This window comes from Silene latifolia, chromosome 2 (genome assembly GCF_048544455.1).
Source record: "Silene latifolia isolate original U9 population chromosome 2, ASM4854445v1, whole genome shotgun sequence".
NCBI classification, from domain to species: domain Eukaryota; kingdom Viridiplantae; phylum Streptophyta; class Magnoliopsida; order Caryophyllales; family Caryophyllaceae; genus Silene; species Silene latifolia.
In genome coordinates, this window is record NC_133527.1 from 145,349,618 (window position 1) to 145,370,475 (window position 20,858).

The window sequence follows — 20,858 nt, forward strand, 5'->3', positions numbered from 1 at the left end:
AAGGCCTTAATCGAGATGCCACAACCCCAGACAGAAAAAGAGGTTAGAGGATTCCTGGGCAAAGTGCAGTACATAAGTCGATTCATATCAAGACTGTCAAAAGGCATTGGACAGGATAAAGGAGATATTGGCTAAGCCACCAGTGCTAATGCCTCCCCAACAAGATCAACCTCTTGGTTTATATCTGACATTTACTGAAATAGCCATGGGGGCTATGCTCGCACAGACTGTTGGAAAATAAGAAAGAGATATCTACTACCTTAGTAAAAAGTTCTTGGGAGTACGAAAGTAAGTATACACCTCTCGAGAAGACACTTCTCGCTCTTGTGTGGGCAACAAAGAAGCTACGCCATTACATGCTTAGCTACTCGGTCAAAGTGTATTCTAAAATGGCTCCCGTCAAATACCTCTTTGAGAAACCAGTCCTCAGCGGACGCTTGGCAAGATGGACCTTAATGCTCTCAGAGTTCGATCTCAAATACATACCTTTGAAAGTTATTAAGGGACGCGTCGTGGCTGAATTCTTCGCAGATAATCCTATCAACGATACGCAAGCAATAGACATGTGGTCGTTTCCAAATGAGGACATTTTACATACTAGTACATATTCTTGGGATCTTTACTTTGATGGGGCATCCAATTTGAGATGATTTGGAATAGGAGCGTTGCTCATTTCTCCTGAAGGCGAGCATACACCACTTTCTGTCAAACTCGACTTCGAGGTGACAAATAATGCAGCAGAGTATGAAGCTTGCCTCATTGGTCTACAAGCAGCAGTAAGTTTAGGCATCAAGAACCTTTGAGTTCACGGGGACTCATCTTTAATCATTAGCCAAATCACTGGATCATGGAAAATCCGAAGTGAAACTCTAGCACCCAATCAGGCTAGGATAGATCAGATTGCTCAATTCTTCGACCAGGTTACTTATTTACATCTACCTCGCGAAGAAAATCGGTTTGCGGACGCTCTTGTAAAACTCGCATCCTTGATTAATATGCCAGACAACATGGTTAAAATGCCTTTGTGCATCGAACGACAATCAGAGCCAGCCTATGTACACTTCCTTACAAATGAAGAGAAAAACCCACAGGAACCTTGGTTCCAAGCCATTCTAAATTTCAAGATTAACGGTACGTATCCACCAGATATGGATAAAAGGGGACAACGCGCCATACGCCTACTCGCCTCTCAATACCTCCTCATGCAGGGAGAGTTATACAAAAGAACACCACTTGGTGTCATCTTGCGCTGCCTTGATCATTCACAGGTACAATGTAATGGAAGAAGTTCACGACGGAGAATGCGGTCCTCACATGAGTGGACCTATGATGGCAAAGAAAATTACGCATCTAGGGTATTACTGGACGAAAATGGAGCCAGATTGCATCAAATACGTCAGGCATTGTCATAATTGCCAGATCTTCGGGAATTTGCAACATGTTCCTCCCTCAATGCTATATACCATGACATCTCCTTAGGCATTTTCTGCTTGGGGAATAGACATCATCGGGAAAATCACTTCAGCTGGGACATGAGGCCATTATTACATCTTAGTAGCTATCGACTATTTTACTAAATGGGTCGAGGCAGCATCTTACACTAGCCTTACAGCCAAACATGTGGCAAAGGTCATACAAACCAATATCATCTGTCAATACGTTTGCCCACAGTTGCTAGCCAAATATAAGATCAAGCATCATCATTCCTCGCCATATAGACCTCAAACTAATGGCGCGGTGGAGGCAGCTAACAAAAATGTCATCACAATCCTCAAGAAAATGATCGACAATTATCGCGATTGGCCTAGCAAAATACCCTTTGCATTATGGGGATATCGCACGTCAGTAAGGACGCCCAATGAGGATACTCCTTTATATTTGACTTACGGCATGGAGGATGTACAACCAGTAGAGCTAGAGATCTCATCCCTACGTATTTTACTCGAATGTCAAATCCCAGAAGCTGAATGGAATAGGGATAGGTATGATGAAATCGTCCTCTTGGACGAACGGAGGCTACGCACATTACATAATGTGCAGATATATCATGCACGTATCAAACGGGCCTTTAATAAATGGGTCAAGCCCATAAATATCAAGGAAGGGGGCTTGGTACTCAGATCAGTCAGAGCTCTCTTACCTGTCGATCCACGGGGAAAATTTAAACCTAATTGGGCAGGACCATTTTTAGTCAAATCTATACTTTCAGGGGGTGCGGTTAAGATCATAGACCTAGACAGGAATGAGTTTTCTAATCCGACTAACCTAGACCAATTGAAACCGTACTACCCTTAGAATAAGATAAAACGCGTCTCGCGTGACATACGTGTCGCTCTTGCGACACGAAATAAAAACGACCCCTGGCTCGCTAATAAGCTTATGACATTTCGCTCTTGCGTTTTGACATTTTGACATCCTCATATCATCAAATTGAATTGCATTTCCTTAGGAGTAAGTAAAGCACACGCTTATTTTTTTAAGTTCATTACAAGCTCTTGCTTCGAACATTTATTCTTTTATATTTTTTCGAACTACGTGCAGGGTTTCATTTCATTTTTTCTAATGAATACGTAGGCAATCCATTACATGATACAACTCGTCATTCCAAGATGTAAATAGAAGGATATTTTCATGTTGCATTTGAAATTCGACAAGAGAAATAAAAAAAAATTATAAAAGTTCCTTAACTAATAACTCATTTATTCATTACTCCTTAAATAATAATAATACGCCAACACTACTACAAATCCAGGCAACCACAACGGCCCTTTAACAACGCTTATTCACGAAAATCACCATAAGACGTTGTAGAATGGATGGCACGAATTTTACTAAACTTAATTACAACGGTTATGTGTTGTTAACCGTTGTTATTGGTTTTAACAACGGGTCAAACTTGCACAACCGTTGTTAATATAAAAACTAACAACAACAGTTTACTCTGTAATACATTATAACCGTTGTTAATAATTTGGCGCAAAATTAGTGAAAAGTAATTACAACAGTTATATTAAAACTCGTTGTTAATACTTTTTAACAACGGTTTTCTAAGGGCCCATTGTTAATATATTATCTAATGACAACGGGTTTATGTGTAATAACCGTTGTCAATACTTATACCACATTATATACCACACAAACACAGATCGGCTACAGCCACAAACACAAACACAAACACAAACACAAACACAAACACAAACACAAACACAAACACAAACACAAACACAAACACAAACACAAACACAAACACAAACACAAACACAAACACAAACACAAACACAAACACAAACACAAACACAAACACAAACACAAACACAAACATACAACCACACTCTTTCTCATCGTCTCTTTCTCATCGTCGCTTTATCATCTCCGTCACTGTTGTTGTCATCGTCTCTTTCTTTCTCTAATTATCAGGTAAATAGCTATCGCTTTATGGTTTTAGGTTTTGTCATCTCCGTCATTATTGTTCTTTCTCTAATTATTATTCGCTTAATTAGTTTTTCTGCGTTTATTAGTAAAAAAATTAAATAAAATAAAACAAAGAAGATGATGGAGAGGAATGCATAAACTTAATTTGTGACACCCCTCGATAGGGCATCAAAATAAAAGCGGAAAATACGAGGTTTTTAAAACCTTTTTAAAAGCTTAAAGTGCGAAATCCACCATAAGCGGTCAAACAAAAAATGAAAAGAAAGATAATTAAGTTTTACAATTTAAAACAAGTGCGTTGGGGAAAAGATATCCCACGAATAAACACAAGTCTAACGATAGGTGAGTCTAAGCAACCTATAACTAAGGTCCAAGGGTCAACGTTCTCGCTAGCTCACACGTCTTCCCCATAATCTGCATCACAAACCTGTCATTCATGTAAACATGAACGCCACAGTCAGTGGGGAGTAACTCAGGGTTCTCCCAGCCACAATATGTCAAAATGCACATAAGCAAGAACTTAATTAAACATATTAATCATGCATCATACTTGAATAATATGAACAAGAGAATATAAACGATAATCATAATGAGATAGGCACATTGCATTCTTAATGAGATAGACACATTGCATTCTTAATGAGATAGGCATGGTACATTATATTAAACATGCATTCAAGGTAACCAAAACATGGATATGAGATTAGGCATCGAATCATATGAAGAAGGTAAACAACGGATCAATTGAATGGAAAATACATGGATGGAAACCAATAGCCATTACTTGAAAACCTCTTAACAACCATAGCACGGGACGTGGCTACTAATGTCACATTCATACTTATGGCTTACATCTCACCATAAGAACGGATGGGAACATCAATCCCGGCGATCATATCGCAACTAGAGGCTTGCATCTCACCACTAGTATCCGATAGGACCAAGACTCTCACAAACAAGCATAGAAGACGTGCACTCTCGTATATAATAACACACCAATGACCGTAACAAGCAAGACATTTACAAAGGATTGACTCAAACAAGACAAACCCCTAGACTCCAACCTCCTGGTAGGACGACGATCATAATACGGTCCTAGTCTAAATCTGGATCCAGACTCTCGGGATGGGCGACACCCGATTCGACAAACGATACCAAATCGTATCCAAGACTCGAAACATGGCACGCACTCGTATCCAAAGGTCGAGTAACCTCTAATCGGAAACATGGCACGCACCCGTATCCAAAGGTCCGAAGAAAGGCGGAAGGATATCCTAATTCGGAAACATGGCACGCACTCGTACCAAAGGTCCAAAGAAGGAAAGATAACCCAATCCGGAAACATGGCTCACACTCGTGACCAAAGGTCCGAAAGGGGTAAATAGGGAAAGTCAAGTCGTCACACAATGTAAGTCGTCACACTCGGGTCACAAATACGAGTAACAATGATTGCACCAACATAACGTAAACAATTCATGTGAAGCATGTATAAGTATAAGAGTATAAAAAATATCAAGTACTCCCATGATAAAAGAGTCTCAACACATCATACACAAGCATTAGAACCAAAGTTAAGATGCATACCCAACAAGAAACTCAAAACCCAATCTATAACAACAAGTTTAGTACTCGACTACAACAAGGGTCAACTTCAAACGATCATAACTTGAGTTCTATACATGATAATGAGGTGAAACCAGTTGGAGGTGATAGCTTATCCTCTTACGGTTCTAACGGTAGGTCATAAGCCTCAAACAGACAAGTAACGAAGAAGTTATGGCCATTTTACGAAAACTGGTCAGGCTTAAACCGCAGCCTGCGATAGTGGCCGGAGCCTGCGGTGGGTGCCGGAGCCTGCGGTGGGTGCCGGAGCCTGCGGTTTTCCCCTGCCACCGGACTGTTTGCACCACAATTTCCTACCCTTTCCGAAAGTCGATTTCTACCAATTTTTCATCCCAAATTCCTCTTAAATATACATGTTAACACAATAATACCTATTAGAAACCACAAGAATGTAATTATCACACATCTTGATGGATTCAAGCACAAGCTTTTGACCCAAAATCAAACAATTAATTCATCCAAACATCACAACTTTACCCAATTGAAAATCAATGTAACAACATGCTTAAAACTCTTCAACCAACCATGAGATGGTTGTTCATACAAACTCATTCAACAACATACATGTGAAACAAGAAAAGATTCAAACTTTAACATACATATGAACAAACTACAAAATATAAACACACAAATTTGACATAATGTCGAGTAACCCATCACCGTTACCTTTTTGCACTTAAATCAACAAAATACTCGTCTACCTTTCAAGAATCCACTTCCGGGTCAACTAAAACTTCTCCTAAACATAAGAAAACACAAAATAAGACTAAAAATCGAAACTAGAAAAAGGGTACCATATAGAGGATGGCTCGACAGCCCCAATAATGGAGGAAAGTCGGATCTTTTCTTACCTAGAAAGAAGGAGGGCGATGAGAGGAAGAGATAGACGCGAAAATCACTTGAATCGGATAAGAATTGAGCAAATTATGGTGTTTTGAAGATTTGTAAGATAGATGTATAAAAATGGTGAGGGTTGTTGAAGATGAATTTCAGAAAAATGAAGAGGGAGATGAAGTTGTGAGGTGTTAGGTGAGGGTTTTATGAAAAGAAAAGAGAAGGAGAAAAGGCCCATAAGTTATAAAAAGCCCAACAACTCAAATTGAGCCGGTTTCCGCTAGAATTTTCGTCTCAAGCCCACTATAACTCAAGACGGGAGATATTATTATTATTATCATTATTATCCGACCAAAATATTTATTTTGTATAACTTAAGCTTTAAAAACATAATATTTATAAAAATCATGTTTAATAATGAAATTAATTAAATTGAATAATTAAAATATAAATAAGACAATGAAACGGTTAATTAAATTATAATTGCCAAAATAGAAAATTCGCGGGTGTTACAATCACCCCAACTTTTAAAAAGTTTCGTCCTCGAAACTTGAAAATAGAAAGGAAAAGTAATATAAAAATAAAACCGAAATTTTGAAATCGGTAAACAAAACATTAAAAGGTTACTTATCGTAAGAATCGAAATCCTTTCAAAAAACCCAAATAAAATTTTCCGACATAACCAAATTCTCATCAAAGGAACGAAAATGCTCTCGTTGCGCATTCAAGAACACCACATTCCAAATCGAAGATATGGTCAAAAGCAAATCATTTGTATAAATCGAAAATCAAAATACTTTCAAAAACACTAATGAAGAATTTTCAAAAGTATAAGTCTCATTCATGGAACGAAATTGCTCTTGTCGTGCACACAAGAACGCTAACTTTCCAAGTCTAAGACAAATTTAAAACAAAAATCATTCGCCGACAAGCGCAGAACAAGTTATTAAACGTTTCAAATAACGTGTTCTAACATCCGATCAACGTCAAAATCAAAAGAAAAGGCAATTCACTCAAATCCTCTTTTGCAAAGGTCAAAATGGAAATAAAGGTTTCATTTCTAAATTCAAAAGGGAGTCAAATTCCTGAAAATATAATATTAAACTCTTGACAACGAAATCATAAGTAGACCAAAGCTAGTTAGAAATTGAGCACAGTTAAAAGTAACTCGGGTTTAGCAATTAAAAATCAATAAAATGAAGTTATACTCGTAGAACAAAAGGATAACTAAAACAAATTTTCATTTTTGAACTCTTAGAATAGGTAGGGTTTAGTAAAAGTAACGTAAACTTTTAACGACGAACCAAAAAAAATGGTAGTTTGAAACGTTTTAGAAATTTTATGAATTGAAAAGTAACTTAGATATCACGAAAACAAGATACGCTAAGAGGGTTCAAACTTAACCAACGAAAGAGATATGCTGAACTTCCTAGGAGAAGAGTTGAAATCGAATCTATCAGGATATCAAGGATTGAGTTTCATAGGTGAACATCAAATTCTAAAGGAGGAGCAAGCATAAACGAGGAAGAGAGGTATGAACGGAAACACTTATGGTCAAAGAGGACGGGAAGTTAGGCAACAAGGAAACACTAGATACTTAAATCTCGAACAACAAAGTCACCCTGAACGGTTCCGAAAACTTCCTAACCACTAAACTCATAACCACATAACTCCCAAAAATTTCCTCAAAATACTCACAATTTACTCCTATGCTACCCCGTGGGTCAAGTCACTCCATCACAATTGTGATTCCATAACTCTCAAATGTAAATCATCTATAAACAATTTCCACGAAAGATCAAAACTACTAAAAGAGTTACACACATAACCAACTAACGACTACTAGGAGTTCTCGCTATGGTAAAATCCTAAATCAAAGGTCAAATTCTCAAGGTCTTTATACTTTCTAACGCTCCAAACCAAAATCTTATTCACACCCGAATTCACAAGCCTAAATGATCACATTCCCCAAATCATAAAGACCACCAACCAAAATTAAATGGATTGTCATACGATTTTTCCTATCCAACTCAACTCAAGTTCCACTTATCCAATTTTGACGAAATCAAGGTTTGCAAAGAATCCTCAAGGGCATCACACTCACCCTACAACGTAGCCAACAAAGCCATCACTCCACTAAATAAACAAAGAGTAATAACTAGGTCAAGAAATGATAGGAAATTTCAAAGGGATACATGAACATGACGAGGTGTGAGATTAAAGGAGTCAACAATAAAGGTAACTAGTTAACACAAGTAAGAGACATTAGAATTAGAGAGGTATTCAAGGCAAGGAAACAACAAGTAACTTTTATACTTAAGAATTAAATCTAATCAAGGTATAAGCGGAGGGAAGGAAGATGATTAATGGTACGAAGGGGGATTTTAGGGCTTAAACCATACGCTTTCTAAAACTTAAGGTTCTCCCTAACAAGGTCACGCCTATTAGGATATTGTACCATCATAACAAAACAACCAAATTCCAAAACATGGGTCGAGGCAATTCATCTCATTCCTTATATGCAAGTCTCTCTTAAAGGGTTACACCTCTATGGCTGATCAAGGTAAAAATAAACGCTCGCTTAAGGGTTGATACATTGGTTAGACTCATTGTTCACCTATCCTATCACATATTAGGATATCCCTAAGGTAAGTCTACCACTCAAGGATAACAACGTCTCTTTATCTCAAGTTCTCCACACAACCTCGATATTTTAAAAACCAAAGAACGAATTAACAAAGACTTCTCAACCAAATTCTTCAAGGGAAAACTAATATCAAATCACATCGCCATTCTATTTGGGACCTTTAACATCTAAGAATGGGTTTTCTTCCAAATTCATATCCTCAACTTATCTCATGTTTACTCTTAAGGTGACGACACTCAACCTACTAAGCTTTCAAATCCCAAACATAAACAACAAAGCCAAGTTCTATAACTTTAATCACATAGGCAACTTATTCCTGACACGAAGAATCCACCAATCAATTATACTTACTTGGTCAAGGGACTAGGTATAAGAATCACTAAGTATTTATCATCACCTTACCTAAGTCTTTCTAACACCACGACCTCTCAAAACCGGGGTTAAGGGTCGAACACAAACAAACTCCACAAAAGTTTAATTATCCGACCAAAGTTAACATTCCATAAGGCAAAGATGAAGGGGTACAAGAGGGCTCTTATAAGGGGGAAAAGGTACAAAGACATCTTCCAGGATATGGGATAAGAGTTGCGAAAGGTATAGAAACACAAAGATAAGGGAATATGACAAGGCACTCAAAGAGAGGAAGGTATCTTCGAGACGGTAAGGAAATCCTTCAAGAGAAAGAGTTCCTTAAGCAAGATGTTATGGAAGGACAAACAAAAACATGGGATAGGTCGGGCGGGTACCAACCTAACTTCCAAGGTAAAGCAAAAGAGAGTTTAGAAAGGAGGGATGAGCATCACGGGATAAAAGTAAGGAAAGGTGGATCAAGGATAGAAAACACACCCATAACGGTGTCGGGAGGAACGGCGGTTCCGACTTGATTCTCGACAAGAGTGACTCTTCTTGGCTCGGCTTCCGGAGCATGAGGGAGAGGAGGAGGGATAGTCTTCTTCTCGGGCCAATTCACCCGAGCGGATGTCCAGGGCTCCTTGCAATGGTAACACTTCAAGGGTACATCCTAGCATCCAATCCCGGGGTGATAAGCGTAGCTTTTAAGGTGAACAGAAGAGAGTTTCGAAAGAGGATAAGCACCAAGAGATAAAGAATAAGGCAAGATACACAAAGAACGAGAAACATTTTCAAGGAAGTAGAAGCATTCTTTAGAGGTTGAACAAATCTTCAATCCTCAGTAATAGGCACCAAATCTTGATCTTCGTATAGATAAGCTCACGGTCATTGATTCAAGGACACAACAATTATTAAATGACAATCAACAAACATGTTAGTACCTAACAAAGAGCAAACACACTACAGACTACCACCTTAGGTCCTTAAGTCTACCCATCTCTCATTCATTATTCAAGGTCAAGTTCAAGGTTAAATTCGGGGTACACGTGTGTGCGTCGGGAGCAACATATGCTCTGATACCAACTGTGACACCCCTCGATAGGGCATCAAAATAAAAGCGGAAAATACGAGGTTTTTAAAACCTTTTTAAAAGCTTAAAGTGCGAAATCCACCATAAGCGGTCAAACAAAAAATGAAAAGAAAGATAATTAAGTTTTACAATTTAAAACAAGTGCGTTGGGGAAAAGATATCCCACGAATAAACACAAGTCTAACGATAGGTGAGTCTAAGCAACCTATAACTAAGGTCCAAGGGTCAACGTTCTCGCTAGCTCACACGTCTTCCCCATAATCTGCATCACAAACCTGTCATTCATGTAAACATGAACGCCACAGTCAGTGGGGAGTAACTCAGGGTTCTCCCAGCCACAATATGTCAAAATGCACATAAGCAAGAACTTAATTAAACATATTAATCATGCATCATACTTGAATAATATGAACAAGAGAATATAAACGATAATCATAATGAGATAGGCACATTGCATTCTTAATGAGATAGACACATTGCATTCTTAATGAGATAGGCATGGTACATTATATTAAACATGCATTCAAGGTAACCAAAACATGGATATGAGATTAGGCATCGAATCATATGAAGAAGGTAAACAACGGATCAATTGAATGGAAAATACATGGATGGAAACCAATAGCCATTACTTGAAAACCTCTTAACAACCATAGCACGGGACGTGGCTACTAATGTCACATTCATACTTATGGCTTACATCTCACCATAAGAACGGATGGGAACATCAATCCCGGCGATCATATCGCAACTAGAGGCTTGCATCTCACCACTAGTATCCGATAGGACCAAGACTCTCACAAACAAGCATAGAAGACGTGCACTCTCGTATATAATAACACACCAATGACCGTAACAAGCAAGACATTTACAAAGGATTGACTCAAACAAGACAAACCCCTAGACTCCAACCTCCTGGTAGGACGACGATCATAATACGGTCCTAGTCTAAATCTGGATCCAGACTCTCGGGATGGGCGACACCCGATTCGACAAACGATACCAAATCGTATCCAAGACTCGAAACATGGCACGCACTCGTATCCAAAGGTCGAGTAACCTCTAATCGGAAACATGGCACGCACCCGTATCCAAAGGTCCGAAGAAAGGCGGAAGGATATCCTAATTCGGAAACATGGCACGCACTCGTACCAAAGGTCCAAAGAAGGAAAGATAACCCAATCCGGAAACATGGCTCACACTCGTGACCAAAGGTCCGAAAGGGGTAAATAGGGAAAGTCAAGTCGTCACACAATGTAAGTCGTCACACTCGGGTCACAAATACGAGTAACAATGATTGCACCAACATAACGTAAACAATTCATGTGAAGCATGTATAAGTATAAGAGTATAACAAATATCAAGTACTCCCATGATAAAAGAGTCTCAACACATCATACACAAGCATTAGAACCAAAGTTAAGATGCATACCCAACAAGAAACTCAAAACCCAATCTATAACAACAAGTTTAGTACTCGACTACAACAAGGGTCAACTTCAAACGGTCATAACTTGAGTTATATACATGATAATGAGGTGAAACCAGTTGGAGGTGATAGCTTATCCTCTTACGGTTCTAACGGTAGGTCATAAGCCTCAAACAAACAAGTAACGAAGAAGTTATGGCCATTTTACGAAAACTGGTCAGGCTTAAACCGCAGCCTGCGATAGTGGCCGGAGCCTGCGGTGGGTGCCGGAGCCTGCGGTGGGTGCCGGAGCCTGCGGTTTTCCCCTGCCACCGGACTGTTTGCACGACAATTTCCTACCCTTTCCGAAAGTCGATTTCTACCAATTTTTCATCCCAAATTCCTCTTAAATATACATGTTAACACAATAATACCTATTAGAAACCACAAGAATGTAATTATCACACATCTTGATGGATTCAAGCACAAGCTTTTGACCCAAAATCAAACAATTAATTCATCCAAACATCACAACTTTACCCAATTGAAAATCAATGTAACAACATGCTTAAAACTCTTCAACCAACCATGAGATGGTTGTTCATACAAACTCATTCAACAACATACATGTGAAACAAGAAAAGATTCAAACTTTAACATACATATGAACAAACTACAAAATATAAACACACAAATTTGACATAATGTCGAGTAACCCATCACCGTTACCTTTTTGCACTTAAATCAACAAAATACTCGTCTACCTTTCAAGAATCCACTTCCGGGTCAACTAAAACTTCTCCTAAACATAAGAAAACACAAAATAAGACTAAAAATCGAAACTAGAAAAAGGGTACCATATAGAGGATGGCTCGACAGCCCCAATAATGGAGGAAAGTCGGATCTTTTCTTACCTAGAAAGAAGGAGGGCGATGAGAGGAAGAGATAGACGCGAAAATCACTTGAATCGGATAAGAATTGAGCAAATTATGGTGTTTTGAAGATTTGTAAGATAGATGTATAAAAATGGTGAGGGTTGTTGAAGATGAATTTCAGAAAAATGAAGAGGGAGATGAAGTTGTGAGGTGTTAGGTGAGGGTTTTATGAAAAGAAAAGAGAAGGAGAAAAGGCCCATAAGTTATAAAAAGCCCAACAACTCAAATTGAGCCGGTTTCCGCTAGAATTTTCGTCTCAAGCCCACTATAACTCAAGACGGGAGATATTATTATTATTATCATTATTATCCGACCAAAATATTTATTTTGTATAACTTAAGCTTTAAAAACATAATATTTATAAAAATCATGTTTAATAATGAAATTAATTAAATTGAATAATTAAAATATAAATAAGACAATGAAACGGTTAATTAAATTATAATTGCCAAAATAGAAAATTCGCGGGTGTTACATAATTAATTGATATATATACATAAACTTAATGCATAGCTAAAAATACAATTCTTAGATATTCATATAGGGATGCATTCTCTTCTATGATATTCATCCTCTCCTCCTTTGCTATTTGGAGGTTTCGTTCCGCAGATGTTATATCGTCATATAGCTGCATTATCTACGACTCTAACAAGCCATTATTTTTGGCGTCCTTGAGTGCGATCCGAGCGTCCTCACGGTAGCTCTTGTACCTCCTCTCGATTTCCAGCAACCAGCGTATGAAACTCTTGTTGTACTCGGTCATAATGCATGTATTACGAACGGTATCATTCATTGTTGAAGGAAGTTTGGAGTTTATTAGGTTTTAAAGATTTAGGGTTTGGAGTTTTAGGGTGGAGATAGTGATATAATGGATTGGTTATTGAGATAATGCATGAATTTATACTTAGTAATGTGTCGTTTGAGTTGTTTTTAATTAATATGTTTAGGAAGTTGTCCCAAATCTTATAACCCTTCTCATTCCATATATTATTGTGTCCTTTCATATGCAGGGATTTGGCAGTAATAATGCATTATCACCACTACAAATACAGGCAACCACAACGGCCCTTTAACAACGCTTATTCACGAAAATCATCAAAACACGTTGTAGAATTTATTCCGCGAATTTTACCAAACTTAATTACAACGGTTATGTGTTGTTAACCGTTGTTATTGGTTTTAACAACGGGTCATACTTAAACAACCGTTGTTAATGAAAAAACTAATAACAACGGTTAAATTTTAACCGTTGTTAATGGTTTGGCGCCAAATTAGTGAAAAGTAATCACAACGGTTATATTAGAACCCGTTTTCAATACCTTTTAACAACGGTTGTAGACTCAATAACCGTTGTTATTAATATTATGAAAATCTTAAGAACAACATATTGCTTTATTCTGCTATACGCTACAAACACAAACACAAGCACAAGCTAATACTGCTACTATATCATCCTTCATTCCTCCCTGATCATCTCTCTGTCTTCATCTCCGTCACTGTTGTCACGTCTTCTCTCCCTCATCGTGTTTATCAATCAGGTATATATATGTTTCTTAGCAACGCTTATAACTAGATATAGGATTTTTTGGGTTATTATCTAATTTGTTGATAATTTAGCTTAATTGATTTCCTGAATTTCGTTTATTTGTTTGCCTATTATTGTATTTTCTGAATTAGTTGCCTATTATTACGAATGTAGAATAATGACTCGAACTTGGATGATTGATGCAAATATGAGTGACCGCACCTACAAGGATGGTTTAGCTGAATTTTATGAATTCGTTTCGAACAATTTGAAAGGTTCTTCTAGTATTGCATGTCCTTGTGAAAGATGTGGTAATATTAGCTATATGGCTTTTCCGGACGTTAAATACACCTAGAAAAGTGGAGATTTAGTCGATCCTATACACTTTGGATTTTTCATGGGGAATCATTAGAGTAAGAGAATAACTCCGAAGAAGATGATGTTGAGGTACACGAAAGGCTAACTGATGATCCTGAGTTTGCCGAGTTTTTTGAGTTGGAAGAGTTGGAAGTTGAGAAGTTGAATGTTGGGTCTATAGATAATGAAGAGAATGATGATGAGTCCATTGCTTTTGAAGATGTAGGTGATGACACTAGTAATTGGGATGACCTTAACAACATGTATGAGAAGTTGTGTGAGTCTGAAGCACCTCTGTATCCTGGTTGTAAGTTCACAAAAATGTCGGCTGTAGTGAAGTTGTATAATATCAAGGGGGCAAATGGGGTGAGTGACACGTGTTTTACTAGTTTTTTAGCCTTGATAAAGGAGTTGCTTCCTGATGGTAATGTTCTACCTGTTAAGACATATGAGGCGAAAAAACTAATAAGAGGAGTGGGTATGAAATATGAGAAAATACATTGTAGACACCTCATTTCTGCACCTCCCGCAAACCACCCGGTGATGATTGGGCCGCATGTTTGATTCGCGGAACGATTTGTGACAGTTCGTAAGATTATCGTCAAGTGTTTGCTCAAATATTAATGTCAACCTCTTAGTTGTCATCTACGTCCTGATACGGTCGTTTTGGCAGTAATTAGAGTACATTCGGAGTCCGGATCAAAAAACGTCTCCATTTTCTGATAACTGTTAAATCCCGAGTCGGAATGTTCTGGAATGTTCCGGATATTTCTATTCCATATTTCACAAATTCTATCTTTTGGCAAATAATATCCCGTAATATTCATAAGATAATCGAATTATTTCCGTCCTACCATAACTCAAACGCGGAAATCTTTCTTGACGGAGGAAACCTCTCGGGAATAGACGCAGCAGTCTTTGCGCCTCTTCCAAGGGACGCAGTGGCTGCTGCGCCTCTTCCCAGGCCCTTCTTTGCATGATTCACGTATCTTTTTTATATCTTTCCGAGATTCACTTCCAAAGAGTCTCCGAAACCCTAATTCCTTCACGTGATTAGTATAAATAGGAGCCTTCGTTCCTCATATTTCTCACGCGAGTGTCCGCCCTTCTCTTCTCCCTTTGCATTCTAGACTTTGTTCTTACTAATTGGCGCCTACGTGCTTGGACTTCCGACCACGTAAGCTCGGATCCTTCCGGGTACCAGCCTCTCCGTTGCATGACCGACCCATTTGACCAACTACACTCAATCAACTTAATTAATCAATCGTTTTCCTCTTACGAAGGCACTCTCTTTGCATTCGCGTCGAGCATTCACTAGTCGATATCTTAGTTCGTCTCGTTTCGTCAACATGTAAGTCTGAGGGTGTATAATCCTCTTTTATTTATTGTATTTTTACTTTATCATATCACTCATGTAAGATTCATGTCGAAAACACCATTAAAACCGATTTCTAAAACCCTTTGTTAAAACCTGTTTTTGCGGATTTCCAGTAAGTAACCGTCGAGAAAGGACGCAGCAACTGCTGCGCCTCTTCGAAGGATCGCATTCTGCTGCGCCTCTTCGTGAGGGCCGCCAGATTTCTCGCTTCCTTTCTTCTTCGTTTGTCCTCTCGTAATTCGTATTCAAATCTTTCTTTTGCTTATTCGTACATTAATTCTTCGTCTTAATGTCATAGTAATTCACATGTATATTTATTATTCATCATAAATATGTTTTAATCATCATAAATCCGACTTAAATCCCTTATAATTCATATTTGCGGGTTTTCGTCATTAATACTCAAATCCGGGTTTTAGAGATTCAATTTCATCAATATTGAGTTTCTGGAATTTACCTTTGATATATTTGCGTCCATATTCATTGTTAATTCGTCATATTCATCATGTTTAATCTAATCAATTAATTAGTTAGTTTAATTTGTTCATTAATCGTTATTCCTTGTAAATAATCCGTTTAATTCCGTCTCATCCATGTTTATCGCTTTCATGACCATCATTCATATGTAATTAATCTGTTAAATCACTTTCGTCCGAGTCAAATAATTTAATTAATCCATAAAATTAACAATTAACATTAACGATTTGCAGTTCCGGCTTCACAGCCAGAACTCACCCTTGGAACAGAGCGCAAGCAAAGAATCGCGCCTCTTCAGGAGGGCGCGGCTCTGCTGCTTTGTTCGAGATGATTTCGTCCACGAACTCCGTTTTCGCCTTGACTTAGTTTAATTAGTTTACGCATTAATTCACTATTATCCGTAATATATCGCTAATTCCTGTTCGTAATTTATTTGATTCTTTTAACTTCTTTCTTTTATTCTTTTTCTCAAATCATCCGTTTTAAAGGTATTTTCGACATAAATCGCCTATTCCAATGTAATTAATGTAATTTTCATTTTTGTAATTTATTGTATTGCTTTTATTGCTTGTATGCTTTCCACATATAAATCGGCATTAAATCCTACTTCGACCCAATTGTATGCTAAATTACATGTCAACCGACTTAGTCTAATTCTCACATGTTAGGATTAATCAATGGATGTTGCATTGCATGCATTATAGCCGACGATATATCAAGTACGAATAACTTCCCTAATCATTAGTAGAGGCCGCTATCGAGGCGGGCGGGATTAGGTGTTCGATCAAAAGAGCTTCCTAATACGTACCCTCACCCCTTACTCCAGATCTCCGTGAGCACCCGTGTTCATTGGCATCCACGAGAGTCATTCTAGACATAGAATGCTAAGGGTAACGATTGCTTAGTTTTCATGTCACTACTTTGTGTCTTGACATGACACGAGGTATTCGAACGGTTCCAATTTCCCATAAAAATTGGTGGCGACTCCTTACAAAATGCAAACGCTTGTCCCCGTTTCTCACCAAGCGCCCCCGTGGGCGGCCCGCTGTCCACAGTTTGGCGACTCCGCTGGGGAGATAATACACTTACGTGTAGCAAGGGTGAAACTTGAACAAGGTTAGGGAATAAGTTTGTACAAGACAATTGCCGGTTTTCATAACTCGGTCTTCCTAGATCGTTTATTCGGCCTTCCTAGGCCCAACCCAACCCATTCGACCAATCGTCCCGTCTAAACGGTCCTAATTCTTATTTGGGCCTAAGGATGGATAGCGATTGACGTCATCCATACCATGATGCTTACTCTTGTTTGTATCAAGGGCCTTCACTACTTGAGGAAATGGACTAGGAATCGGCCTTACTCTTGTTTGGCACGAGCCTCTCCACGGACTTCGGGTTTGATGGTTCGGTATGGCAACCCACCCTTTAAACCAAAACCCTTCTAAATGCACTCAGCATCCCGTTATAATGCTTGTATAAATGTGTAAACCTTACGTGATCACCACTTCTAAACAAAACCATGACGAATTTTCAAAAAAATCAAAATCCTCATTTTCAAACAAGAATTTCGAAAAAAAAAAAAAAAATAGGCCTTTAATTAGCGCAAAATCCGGTCAAAACTCTGTCCGTTTGTCGCGTCAAAATTCGGGCCACAAGCCCATTTCAAAACCTCACTTCGAGTCCACTCCTACAACTACACTACAGTTGACTAGGACACACATCTTCAAAGACCTTGTCTTTCTTCAAAACTCACTCAACACAAGTGGCACACACCCACTTCACGAGTCAAAACTTTTCCTCTTTTAGCAAGTGCGATAGAATGGTCGATCGTGTTTTGATTCGTCGCCGATCTCTTATCCAGTTTCCAAGATGCCCGGATCAAGTGATGAAACAAACCTCCAGCAAATTCAAGAAAGTAATGATCGAATCCTAGCCGCGATAACCCAAATGCAAATCACTCAAGAACAAACCTATGACCGCCTTGAACTTATCGAAGGCCGTATCTTTGATGTAGAGGGAAAGTTGCCTCCCCCTAAAAGTGAAATACTACGTTTCTCCGATGACGAGTCTAAAGATGAGAATCCTGTCCTAGGGACAACCGCAGCTGAGAAGAGACTCCAATACCTAGAGGAGCAATTGATGTACCTTAAAGGGGATGACATTTATAGGGAAAACAACCGCAAATATGAAGCCGTCAATTCCAAATTGCCCACTAACTTTAGCATGACGGATATCCCTAAGTTTAAAGGACATGAGAACCCTTTGAACCACATCCGCGCCTTCAAGGACTACATGTCTATCAAAGGCATCAAACCCGAGATGTTCTTAAGGATCTTTCCTTCATCTCTTGACACCATCCCAAAGCAATGGTTCTACACTTTAAATCACAAAAAGGTCGCTACTTGGGAAGACGCCGCAATCGAGTTCTCGAAACAATACGCGGATAATGCCGAGATCCAAGTCAACATGCGTACTCTAGAGGTTCTTACCCAAAATGACAAAGAAGGATTCACCGACTTCCTAAGTAGGTGGAGGAAGACTAGTACTCAACTAGTTGAACGCCCGGATGAGGCTACTCTCGTGGAAAAGTTCGTGGATAATCTCAAACCCATATATGCCAACCATTTGAGATATCAAAACATCAAGACTTTCAAGGACTTAACCGTACTAGGGACACGAATTGAAGATGACATCCGTAAAGGACTCTTGTCCAAAACGGTAGGTAGAGGATATCAAGGGTCAACAAGTCGTTCATACGGCTCTACTAGCAAGACCGACGAAGTTAACCTTCTCGAGCCATCCAAGAAAACTAGCCCACCAAGGAAGTTCACAAACCTTGGGGATACGTACTCCAACGCTCTAAAAAGGCTAATGAAACAAGGTAAACTCCAACCCATTGGACCTACTCCCGAACCCAAAAAGAAGTCCAAATTCTGGGATGAAAACTCCTACTGTGAATACCATAGGGGCAAAGGGCACGACACAGAAAAATGCTATAAGTTGAAACACGTGCTTCAAGATATGATTGAAGATGGTCGACTTCCAATTCCACCAGGAGGTAAGCCCAACAACACTCAGAATCCTCTTGGAGTTCTAGTGATTACAAGTGACGAATCTACCTTAGATTGCTCACACCTCATTTCTCCCACCGAAAATGAAATTCATGCAATTGAGAAAGAAGGGCTATACTCTACTATCTCCCCTACCATTTCCGACTTCATCGCATGGGCAAGGAGTGTAGATAGACAAGTGTGGGAACTAGAAAACATGGTAACAACCTTACGCAATCCTAATGCAATACCTAAAGAACGCGTGCCATTGATCTTCTCTCAAAATGCCACTATGCAAGAAGTAGTCGCCGTGGTTGATAAACTAGTCGACCAAATCATACAACTAGAAAGTGATATCATGAGAACGAAGGAACTAGCTGCAATCAATGGGGTTTGGGCCGATGACGATGAAGACGAATATCTCATTGAAAACTCCTTAGTCAAGGAAATAGTCCAAAATGGTGAAGACCAAGATGTGGATCACCTAACTCGTTCGGGTCGCCCATATCAAAGCACTACTCAAAACGGTCCAACCAAACCAAATGACAACGAAGATGACCCCACGGATCATTTGCTCAAGCAATTACAGAAAACCAAGGCTGATCTTTCAGTCTGGCAACTAGTGGCAAGCTCATTTCCGCATCGCCAAGCTTTACTGCAAACTGATCGGAGCCATTTGGTGTTCACAATTAAACATATGTGGTCGTTGGTCAATGGTCGATACAAAACACAATTTATACTTCACAAACAACTCTACAATTAGTAAAGAGGCAAGTAAAGGTCGGATCCCAAGGGACGGGTATTGAAATGAAGATTCTATTGCAACTAGTGGTGTCTAGGGGTGTCACGAATTGGGTTGATGTAGAAGGTCACTAAACTAAAATAACAATGAAAATAGACTAGCAAGATAAATGAAATAAGGGGTGTAAACAATTGATTAAAAGCACTAGGGTGTCATGGGTTCATAGGGGATTCATGGGATATGATCATACAAACATGTTCTCAAATTATAAGCAAGCAATTATTGTTGTGATGGATCGAGTTGGGTTATGTCTTACAATCCTAGGAAAAATTGGGTCCCGGAGCCGAATCTCTTGGATTGTACAACACCTACAAGTCGACTTAATCTTTCCTACTCAACACATGCATGGTCTAACAAGACTCGAGTTGGGTTATGTCTTACAAGTCAAGTTGAAAGGATAGAAGATGATAGTAAATGCAAGGATTCATAGGCTTAGCATTTCATCAAATATAACATGTGCATGTATTAAGATCAAAACAAGCAAGCAAATAAGATATGAAAGCATATTAATTTAAGCATGAATCATTCCCCATGTTGGTTTCCCCTAATCACCCATTAAACCCTAGCTAAGAGACTACTCACTCATTATCATATTGATCATGCTAGAAAGGTTGTCAATCATACTAACATAATGAAACATGATGAATAAATGAAAGTAATTAGCAATAATTAAAAAGGGATTAAGAGATTATACCTACTAATGATTCCAATAATAAAGATGCAAAGAATAATAGAAGAACTTGATGATTGATGGAAGGTTGTCAATCTCCCAATAAACCCAATGATCTTCTAATTACCCAAAATAAATGAAGAACAAGAGAGAGATTCAAGAACTAAAACTTGGATTAAAACTAGATTAATATTTGATTACAATATTGAAGAGAGATTTGATTGATATTAACTACTCTAAATATTGATAAGAAGAACATGCTCCTCTAATTAGACTAATGGG

General features: G+C 38.6%; 2 long non-coding RNA genes across 2 annotated transcripts; both read right to left on the reverse strand.

The window, feature by feature from the left end:
• Window positions 1–3,636: 3,636 nt before the first annotated feature.
• On the reverse strand, window positions 3,637–6,104 carry LOC141630546 (uncharacterized). The gene is made up of 3 exons (XR_012537513.1): window positions 5,907–6,104; window positions 5,722–5,794; window positions 3,637–3,859 (listed from the first exon to the last, which is right to left on the reverse strand). It is a non-coding gene; the product is annotated as an uncharacterized LOC141630546 (long non-coding RNA).
• A 3,873-nt stretch (window positions 6,105–9,977) lies between these two features.
• On the reverse strand, window positions 9,978–12,497 carry LOC141630554 (uncharacterized). Its single transcript, XR_012537515.1, has 3 exons — window positions 12,300–12,497; window positions 12,115–12,187; window positions 9,978–10,252 (listed from the first exon to the last, which is right to left on the reverse strand). It is a non-coding gene; the product is annotated as an uncharacterized LOC141630554 (long non-coding RNA).
• Between the last annotated feature and the right edge of the window lie 8,361 nt (window positions 12,498–20,858).